At 31.6% G+C, this 10,692-nt stretch overlaps 7 non-coding genes across 7 annotated transcripts; all 7 read right to left on the bottom strand.

Annotated features, from left to right (window-relative positions):
* Positions 1-3,296: 3,296 nt before the first annotated feature.
* Positions 3,297-3,384, bottom strand: LOC136210229 (small nucleolar RNA snoR77Y). The gene has a single exon (XR_010677937.1). It is a non-coding gene; the product is annotated as a small nucleolar RNA snoR77Y (small nucleolar RNA).
* Positions 3,385-3,410: 26 nt separating this feature from the next.
* LOC136210243 (small nucleolar RNA snoR2/U65) lies at positions 3,411-3,556 on the bottom strand. The gene has a single exon (XR_010677951.1). It is a non-coding gene; the product is annotated as a small nucleolar RNA snoR2/U65 (small nucleolar RNA).
* Positions 3,557-3,744: 188 nt separating this feature from the next.
* On the bottom strand, positions 3,745-3,810 carry LOC136210247 (small nucleolar RNA U49). Its single transcript, XR_010677955.1, has one exon. It is a non-coding gene; the product is annotated as a small nucleolar RNA U49 (small nucleolar RNA).
* A 21-nt stretch (positions 3,811-3,831) lies between these two features.
* On the bottom strand, positions 3,832-3,960 carry LOC136210236 (small nucleolar RNA snoR80). Its single transcript, XR_010677944.1, has one exon. It is a non-coding gene; the product is annotated as a small nucleolar RNA snoR80 (small nucleolar RNA).
* Positions 3,961-4,010: 50 nt separating this feature from the next.
* Positions 4,011-4,123, bottom strand: LOC136210222 (small nucleolar RNA Z152/R70/R12). The gene has a single exon (XR_010677931.1). It is a non-coding gene; the product is annotated as a small nucleolar RNA Z152/R70/R12 (small nucleolar RNA).
* A 73-nt stretch (positions 4,124-4,196) lies between these two features.
* Positions 4,197-4,286, bottom strand: LOC136210220 (small nucleolar RNA R11/Z151). The gene has a single exon (XR_010677929.1). It is a non-coding gene; the product is annotated as a small nucleolar RNA R11/Z151 (small nucleolar RNA).
* A 37-nt stretch (positions 4,287-4,323) lies between these two features.
* On the bottom strand, positions 4,324-4,425 carry LOC136210214 (small nucleolar RNA Z157/R69/R10). The gene has a single exon (XR_010677923.1). It is a non-coding gene; the product is annotated as a small nucleolar RNA Z157/R69/R10 (small nucleolar RNA).
* Positions 4,426-10,692: the final 6,267 nt, after the last annotated feature.

Here is a 10,692-nt window from a genome sequence, read left to right as displayed (position 1 = left end):
CATTTTTTATAGGCCCCACTTGTCATAAAACACTATATATTTACTCAATTAATATATAATTAATAATTTACCCAACTTTCTACCAAAAAAAAAATAATAACTTACCCAACCCAACAATTTCAATGTTATCAGAACCGAACCGAATATCAAACCGGATTTATAAATGGGTCACGGGTCACTTATTCGGATCGGATGACTCGAATTGGTAAGACCGGATGACATAATAAATAAATAAATAATATTTAGGAAAAAGTACAAAAATAAACCTTATGGTTACGTCCATTTTCGAACAGCACCCATGTGGTTTAAAAGTTTGCAAAATGGTACCATGTACTTTATTCCGTTAGCAAACACATACCAAATTGACTAACGGCGTTAAAAGTCAAAGGAAAAAGAGTTAATTTGTTCCTTATATTTATTTATTTTTATAAATTGACCCCCTTATTATCTAATTACCACAAACAAACCCCAAAATAAAAAATAAAAATCAAATATACCATCTTCTCCATCTCTCTTTAATTTCTTATTTTTTTTCTTCTTTCTCTCTCTTCTCTCTCTCATTTTTGTTAATTTCTCTCTCTAAAATCAATTGAATTTCCATGTTTTGAATTCTTATACTCTCTATTCTTCTCTCCCTAGCCTAACCATTTTAAAGATGAACTAAAAAAATTGCAGTTGCAGACAACTTCGAAATCAACAACACCAATAATTTCATTATTAGTAATTACCAAACCAAATCAAACCAAGAAGAATTCAAACATTTCATTATTAAGCAGCCACTGGTTTTCCTCTTATTTTCTATTTTATACTCTTCTTCACAATAAAATGTTACTATTAGAAGCAAATGCACAAGCTTATGGAGTTTTCTCCATCGGTTATGCCTCTGATTACTCTTTAAATGTTGCTGAATTTCATCCAAATCGTAGTGGTATTAGGGGTTTTGGTGTCAGATTTCCTTCCATTAGCATGTCATCTCTGCCTCGAATGAGGAGAAATCTATGGAAATTAGCCGCCACTTCCTCTTCCGTCTCGTCTCCGTCACATCTATCTCCGTCGGACAAGGTTTGGAAGTTTTCCTTCCTCAACTTCAGGTGTTTGCTGATTTTTTTTATATTATTGTAAATGAAAGTGAGAAATTGCGTAGGATAAGGCTGGTGATGGCCACAGGAAGTCGCCGGAGATGCGAACTCTATTGAGAAGGTTTTGGAAAGTTGCGGCTCCGTATTGGTTCTCTGCTGATAAGGTGCAAGCCAGATTACAGCTGTCAGCTGTCTTTGCTCTCAATTGAGTTTAGAGTGAGAAAGTAAAAGAGAGAAAGAAGAGAGAAAGAACAAAAAAATTAAAAATTAAGGAGGAATGGAGATGACGGTATATTTAATTTTTATTATTTATTTTTGGATTTGTTTGTGATAATTAAATAATAAGGGGGTCAATTTATAAAAATAAATAAATATAAGAACCAAATTAATTCTTTTCCCTTTGACTTTTAACACTGTTAGTCAATTTGGTATGTGTTTGCTAACGGAATGAAGTACATAGTACCACTTTGCAAACTTTTAAACCACATGGATGTTGTTCGAAAATGGACGTAACCACAAGGTTTATTTTTATACTTTTTCCTAATATTTATATATAATTAATTTACAATTATTTTTCTAAATTACATATATCCAAAAATAAATTATAAAAAAAAATTGGTTTGTTATGTTTTGTAATTTAAGACTTAAATATATAAGATAATATTATTTTAATATAAAATTAACCTAATTATTTTTTTCATTTTTCTTTAAAATGACATATAATTAGTGTTGTTATATTTAGTTTTAGCTTTAAATTTTTGAATAAATTGGATTTCAATGTATTATAATATAAAATAAGAAATGAAGTTAGTAATTTAGAAAAAAGAGAAAAAAATTAGTTTATTAAAAAAGAAAAAAAGAATAGGAAAGAAAATTGGTAAGTTTTAGCTCTAATTTTAAATGTCTTTTGCATTATCAATCAAAGAGATATCTAGACCCTATTTTCTTCTATCCTCTAGCTCATCATTCTTTCTCTCTCCTCTAACTCACTCCATTCTTTCGTGTTTTTTTTACTGAGAAACAGATCTCCATTGAAGCAAAGAAAAAATGAAGCAATAGATCTTTATTTTTTTCAATTTATTTTTACAGATCTCTTTTAGCTTCCACGCATCTATATTTTCTTCTGCCTTTCTTTCTCTCCTCCCTAGATCTATTTTTTTTTTCTAAATAAATCTTTAAAAAACCGGAGTTGCACCGGTTTTCGATCCGACCTCCGATTTCCGGTTCAACTCTGTGCCAGTCCGATTTGTTGAAGATTCCTTTCAATAGTAATTTTCCTTTCAATATAATACAGTTTGAGTAATTATTGTCGTTGATATAAATTAAAGATAAAATTGAATAATAGTTACTATTTTTAAATACATCAATTTATATATAAAAAAAATTGAATCCCGGTATAGACGCAATATTTTTGTCCACAAAAATACTTGGCTTGATTCTCGGACTGTTCTTGAGAGCGGATCTGTTTTTGGCGGAATACCACTTAGCTACCGACTCTAGCAATTTAAAAATTGCCCTTAAGCTCGTCTCGGGTAACGTTGTCCTTGATCCTAAAAAAATTTGGCATCCTCCCCCCACTGGGGTCGCTAAAATCAATTGTAATGCCTCATGGGGGGATAATGGCCTTATTTGCAGGGTCGGTATCGTTGCTTTGTTATCATCGTATGCTCTATTTTGATGATGAACTTCATTTGTGTCAAACTTAAAACTAACAACTTGAAGCCAACACAATTGAAGCTGATGATCAAAACAAAACAAAAATGATGACAACGTAACTGATTAGCAAAATAAAACCAAATGCAGTCATAATTACTATATTTGGCTTCTTATTCAAAAGTTCAGTCAGCTTTGTTATCATCGTATGCTCTATTTTGATGATGAACTTCATTTGTGTCAAACTTAAAACTAACATCTTGAAGCCAACACAATTGAAGCTGATGATCAAAACAAAACAAAAATGATGACAACGTAACTGATTAGCAAAATAAAACCAAATGCAGTCATAATGCATAGAATTGCAGCAATAATCAATGTGAATTAAAGAATCTGATTGAAAAGAAAACAATAAACAAAAACTGATTAATATTTCAATCTAACGCCTACTAAGATCACGGGCAAACACTGCAGGTGTTAAATGATTCAAAAAGGCAGAGCCATATCATTTCATATAGTAACAGACACATCTAGTTCATATAGATATGTAACCAAAACAGGTAGAAGAAGCATCAGAAAGCCAGTCTAAAATTGACATCAAAATTAATTCAGCCGGTAATTCCAACTAAACAAAAGAAATCATCATTAGCTTCACTCGTTTCACACCCAAAATATGTAAAATGTAATCGCTTTAATGGCTCTGTGGATCGACTGGAATCACTTCCCACAGATTCCTATCAGGAAGCGAAATATTAAATTTATTTCGGACCAATGTAGCATCACCGGTCATTGCAACAGGGCTACCGGGGACGTGGCATCGGCCCTTTAATTCAATACAAATTGAACAACTACAAAGATAAAAACCCTCAGGAGACCCGTTTCAAATCACCCACACAGTTACACACCATATCCTGCACCTCCCCTGCCAAATAACCTAATCCAATCTGAAAACGGAACAAATCCGAATTATATTAGATATAGGGTAATTGGAGGATTGGAAATGCGGAAAAGAATAGGAGCTGTGTATTAAAGTGTCATACGGCACTTCCTATCTTATGGGATTTCTTCCTCATTGGGATGACATGAATTTATAAAAACAGAATTTCTGTGGCGTTTCCAGGATTAGATGACATGGATAACAAACGCCAAAAATCAGGATAAACCACATTTAAAGCTATAGCACCCGTGCCATTATACCGAGAGGAACTATGTATCCCCCGGAATTGGTAATGGGTGCAATCCATCTTTTAAATAATCAGATTTCAATTAAATTGGATTAGTGCTCAGTGGAAGGAGAAGTCGTTAAATAAAGAGGGTTCACGGCGAATACCAAAACCGGCATTCATCCACTACCCGCCACACAATTAAGTGCTTAACCTCATCATAGCAAATCCAGATCTACAAAATAAAAATTGGATTTCAATCAATCAAAATGAAAAACAAAGTGAAAATCAAATTTCTAGTAGGCTTCAGTGTGTGTAACAATCAGATCATGGACAAATAAATTTATCTCACTGAAATCCGCTAAGATAATGAAATTATCATCATAAGCCAGATCTAAGATTGAACTACAAAAAGAAGGAAAGAGAAGAAGTGTGCTCAGACAGCCAAGGGTTAATCTTCAATTTCTGAGAAGAAGAGTCTCAGATCAGAAACTCTAGTCCACGAATAATTGCTTCATCACCGCACTATTTCTACCTCTGCATATATCATCATAACAAAGCAGTACAAAAAAGATTAAGAAGAAAGGGAGAGAGGAGGCGGAGTACAATGGTAAGGGGGAAAGGGGTTGATATATATAGCCGCACAACTATTGAACTTGAAAAACATATAAATCTGACCTAGTGACCAGTTTAATTTCGATATGCTTATTTCATGTATATAATGGATTGGGTTTTATATTTGGGCTTTTTACACCTAATTATGAGGAAATTACACGTAAAATCATATATTATTAAATATTTGTGGTTGCGTCAAATCTTATTTTTAATTTTATCAATAAAAAAATTACTACTAACTATTTATTTTGAATGAGGTTAAAAGATGGTAGTTAATTTTTAGTGTATGACATTTCTAAAATAAAAATGAACTTATTTAATACAATACAACTAAAAATTATCAACTTGATTAAAGTTAAAATATTATGATCATATTTATGTAATTCATCCCCTAATTATTTATAAAATTGTCTATAAATTATATTAACTTATATTAAGTAATAATTTAAATTATATTACACTAAATAAGTGATTTTAATATATTTATTTTTTAATGTTTTTTATGTATAATTAATACTTTGTTGTTTTCTATTACCCCTATATATTTATAATATCTCAATAAATCATATTCTCTCTGTTTCACAATAAATATCTTTCTAGAGAATTTTCTGTTCCATAATAGTATATGTTATTTTGATTCAATCCATGCACATTAATTGATTTTTATCAAATATACTCGTATTTAAGTTGCCTTCTATTTTGGAAATAGATAAAAAAAATTAATTAGTGAAAGCAATTAATACCAGAGCAACAAATGTTTTAGTTAAAAGTAGTTGCATTTCTTAATTTATATGTCATAGACTTAAAAGATATGTATTATGAAACAGAGAGAATAATATATATGCGATGTATTACGTTATTCGTATGTTGTACTAAAAAATTATTGTCACGTCATATATTTTAGAAACCAGATGGTTTATTTTTTAAGATTTAGTGTTCATTTTTTAAGGTATAAGATATTTAAATTAAAGTCTAAAGTTAATAAATTAGAATATAGAATTTGTTTTTTTAAAATCTAGGTTTATAATATAGGGTATTGAGTTTGTTTTTTTAGGGTCTAAATTTAAATTTTACAATTAAATTTTTTTTTATTTTTTTGAAGAATTAAATTTATTTTTTTAGAAACTATGATTTCAATTAAGAATAACTTTGGTTTATCGTGTGCATTTATCATTTTTTTTCTAATTGCATAGACAAAATATATACAATTATAGTGTAGGATTTTGCTTCTCTTCCTTAGAAATTCTGAAATTCTATCTTTGAGAATCCAATAGGATATTTAAAAAATTATTTATGGATGAAAATTATGTTCATCAAAAAGAGAATTGAAGCATACCACCTGAGGAGGTCGGTCTCCTCAACCAAAACATCAACAAAGCAAAATCAAGTAGCGAAGGATCTCATATGGAAGACGTGAACCAGGATAAATCAGTGGATAACTGAATGGTTACCATCACTGAGATACCTTTCTTAACACCCATCGACCAGTCACATGAAGAACATGTTGAAAATCGCTTCTTCAAATAGACATTGGTGGGAATTAAAGCAACTAAATATGAGATGAATGAACATATCAAAGAGATTTACTCAGATGGCGAAAAAGATGATGATATCACTACGCCGAAAAGCCCTTCAAACGATGGTTCAAATCGTCATCCCACAAGAAATAAAACTGTTATGGGGCTCGTTGCCGTCTGATGGACCTTTAGATGATGGTTGGATTTTGTCTTGTAAAGGCACGTCACATGACATAACTCTATTTGTAGGTTGTCATATTACATGTGTTACAATGACAGCTTATTTATTAAGACTGCCACCTATAAGGTCATTGCATGACATCCTAATAATTAAAAACATCAATGAGATATATGGAAAATTGACATATTGGTATTTGCGATTATAGTTTGTATAATAATTTCTGTCGTTGTAGTTTGTTTCAGATGACATAGGTCTTAATCAATTATGTCAATGGATTTGTTTTCAGATGACATATTCATTTATTTTTGTGTCTTCCTATTGTTATTTAAATAACATTTTTTTAATTAAATGTGGCTTTTTGTTTTCATCTTCGAATGAACTGAATAATGAAATATACTCAAATGAACATGAAATTATGTATATCAATGGTTTTAAATTAATTAGAGACCAATGCTCATAATCTGTTTATATTTGTACCAATAAATTTCTGAATGTAATATAAAAATATAAGTAATGCACATCCAGTGGGAAATAAAATCGATCTTGATGTATCTGCATATCTTGAAGTTATTATTAGGCCTATAATCCCCAAATCTTGATATATGCAAAACCAAAAGCTGGTCATTAATACACCAGCATCATTTCACAAAACCCTAAATGCACTACCATTTCCCCTTCCACACCCTTTCACTTAGCCACTATCAAACAAGTATAAATATTAAGCTTTTCACTCGTTCAGTTCTACAACATTCTATACATTTAGACCAAAAAAATTTACAATGTATGGCTTCCCTTGGACGTGTTTAGAGACTGGTCTTATTGGACCTATGCAGATTGTACCAAAAGAATCCAGGGTGGCTTATCGCCATCGAATGTATTACTGTTAATCCATATTTTCTTCTTTCTACTTGTAATGATTCTTGTGATCTTTGATGCTAACAAGTCCTTTGGATGAAAACATATTACAATGGGGTGTCAAGATAAGAGGGCCCCAATATATGAAGAGGGTGTATTTCAAATCTGAATCTACTACCCTTTAGAGTTCCCATCCACACCTCCGATAGTAATAACAACTTATCTTATTAAGATATGTGACCATATATGATATTGTATACTCTCAAACTATCTTCATATTCTTAGTTTTATTTCATGACTAGGATTTATCATCTTAATGTGGCTCCTCATGGGATGAATTATCTTCCCCATCTCCTTTCTCGCATTGCCTATCCCACTACCACGGTTAGATTTAACACAATTTATCTAGTTATTGTTGAGATTTTGATTCTTTGATTCAAAGTTTATTTTTTTACTAAGTCTAGTTTTATTGGGTCTTTAATTTGTTAGTGGGATAAATAGTGGGGATTTTATGGTTTCTTAAAAATCTGCTTTCTTTGTTGCATTATAAGCCTATAAAAAGGCATAAATCTGTATCTTTCATTTGTGTAGAACATTGACAAATTGAATAAAATTGTTAGCACCATTTTCTTATTAATTTCTTCTGTATTCTTCTCAAAAATCCCAACAATTGGTATCAGATTCTTAGTGATCTTTAAGGGATTTGTTAGTTTTTTTTTTTTTTTGAAAGAAAACCCAACCATGGCTTCCAACCACCCATCAATTCTTTCTCCTCCAATTTTTAATGGCGAAAATTACCAAATTTGGGCTGTCAAAATGAAAGCTCATCTGAGATGGTTGGGTTTATGGCAGTGGGTTGAATCTGAGAGGGACATACCACCCCTTGGAAATAATCCAACACTAAATCAAATCAAAGCTCATGAAGATGGATTAACAAAGGCTCCAAGAGCTTTATCAATAATTCATGCTGCTATTTCAGAATCAATTTTCACAAGAATCATGATTTGTGAAACAGGAAAAGAGGCCTGGGATAAGTTAAAAGAACTTTACCAAGGCAATGAAAGAACAAGGAGGATGTAAGTCTTGAATCTCAAAAGGGATTTTGAGACTCTAAGTATGAAAGAAAAAGAGTCGATTCATGAGTATTATGACAAATTGATGGCGGTGGTGAACAAGATTCGACTGATGGGAGAAGATATACCAGATAGTAGAATTGTAGAAAAATTGTTTGTGAGCTTGCCTGAAAGGTTTGAGGCAAAACTGTCATCTCTTGAAGATTCAAGAGATATAAGTAAATTATCTTTATCCATATTAATTAATTCTTTGCAGGCTCAAGAACAAATAAGGGCAATGAGAAATAGAGAAAATGAAAAAGTGGTTGGAGAAGCTTTTTTTGCCAAAACTTCAAAAGGAAAAATGAAAATTCCTCAATGTGGTCATTGTGAGAAACATGGTCATGAATAAAAATAATGTTGGCACAAGGGCAAGCCTTAGTATTTCAAATGCAAGAAATTTGGGTATATTCAAAGGAATTGCAGAAATAATAAAACAAAAGAACATGTCAATTTGGCATATGATTTTGATAAAGAATTACCATTTTAATATTGGAGATAAGTGCTCCAATAATTGAAGGTGGGTGAGAAGTGCACCGAGAAGCCATTTACGGTGAGAAGTGCACCGAGAAGCAATTTGCAGGGAGAAGTGCTCTGATTAGAAGACGATGATGGGAAGTACATCATATGTAAAAAAACTTTGAATCATGAGGGAATGTTGAGATTTTGATTCTTTGATTCAAGTTTGTTTTTTGACTAAGTCTAGTTTTACTGGGTCTTTAATTTGTTAGTGGGATAAATAGTGGAGATTTTATTGTTCCTTAAAAATCTTCTTTCTTTGTTGCATTATAAGCCTATAAAAATGTATAGATCTATATCTTTCATTTGTGCAGAACATTGACAAATTGAATAAAATTGTTAGCACCATTTTCTTATTAATTTCTTCTGTATTCTTCTCAAAAATCCCAACAGTTATTTGATAAACATTTAATCATGTTTGTGATCTAATTAGTCTATGCATTTTGTAGCTGTTGTGGCATATATATGCACTGCTAATATAGCCCCTCATTGAGGAGTCATTTCATGGGCAAGAAGAAGTTGTTGAGAAATACCTCGGCAATAGAGCATATTTTGATTCAACTGCCAGGAGATGGAATCAAGAGCATGCAATGGGGGCATGAGGGAAAGCACTAAGTCGTTCCACAACTCGAAGATTAAGATCCCTTTAGTTTTCAAGTGTGTGTTGCTTAACTTTTTTTTTGTCTAACTAGTGAAAATGGAGAACATGTTTGTTTAGCTTGTGCATATATATGTAAGCTTAATCAGTTCATGCCAATATAACTCAAATTTTATAGCATATTTGTTTGTCTAATCCAAGTGAAACTAGATAATGACAATCAACTAAATTGCATATATGTTACTAAATATTACCTTGGCCATCGAATAACCAATATTGTGTGCAAATCAAGGCCTCAATTGTGTCATGTTTTAGTGAACTCCGATATTAATCTAACACTCTTCCTCCTACACTAAAAGCATTATCTGATGCAACCGTCGATACCGGAATGACTAACACATCATGAGCTATTACTGTAATTTCAGGATAGCGAAATGAATTGACTTTCCAATAGGACATCACATCCAAATCATTGATTTCTAGTATTGGCTCATCCAGATATATCCAATTGTGATCTTTGTTCAGCAGCCTCCTTATTATCAAAAAAGTTCTAAAAAAAAGAACAAAATTTTTAGTAACATATATTAAGGAATACAAGGCTAATGCAAATTACCTTCAAAATATTTTTCTGTTTGATAGAAACAAGCTTATCTCGCACTTATTGATTATGACTTTTCACCGACAGTAATGATGCTTGTTAGTTGCTCCTTGATGTCACATTTGCTTTTGAATAGCACGTAAAGAAAGTGCACAACTTGTTTTTCAAATGCATTGTCTCATAAACCCCATCATTATCATACACCTCTTCATAACACCACTCAACAAAAGTGAACTTGTAACATGGATCTAAGATAACCGTAATTGCTAATATGTCTCTAAAAGCTTCAACATTTGTTGAACTTTTCAAACACCAGATTAGCCATTTCTTTTTTGTATCTATCATCACTCTTCGATTCTTGCATCAAAGTCACATAAATGGTACAGACTCTAGGAAAGTACAAGTTTGTAATTGGATATTTGGTCCGTGAAAATACAAGAGTAAAGTCATAAAAATGTGAAAAAAACTCACATATTTTCTCAAACTTATCACAATCATCCCTATTCGGACAGCTCTTATAGCTCGCATCATTAGCTATTTTGTTTGCTTTCTCGGTGGTTTCTTGGATTTAGCATCGTCTTTTACCTCCATCAACTCATCATCAAGATTTTCTCCAACTTGACCAAATTGATCAACATCAAATGCGTCCATTTCCATGTCAATGAATGCAAAATAATAGAATGGAAATCTCATTTATGATGTCAAATAGAACTGAATAAGAAATAGAAACAAGCTGAATTATCTTTAAAAAAACTATTTCAATTGTAATATATCAAAATAAAATCCACAAACAAAACTGTTA

Source organism: Euphorbia lathyris, chromosome 10, assembly GCF_963576675.1.
Source record: "Euphorbia lathyris chromosome 10, ddEupLath1.1, whole genome shotgun sequence".
In the NCBI taxonomy this organism is placed as follows: Eukaryota; Viridiplantae; Streptophyta; class Magnoliopsida; order Malpighiales; family Euphorbiaceae; genus Euphorbia; species Euphorbia lathyris.
The sequence above is the reverse complement of the archived record's forward strand: the minus strand, read 5'-3'. Positions and strand labels throughout refer to the sequence as shown.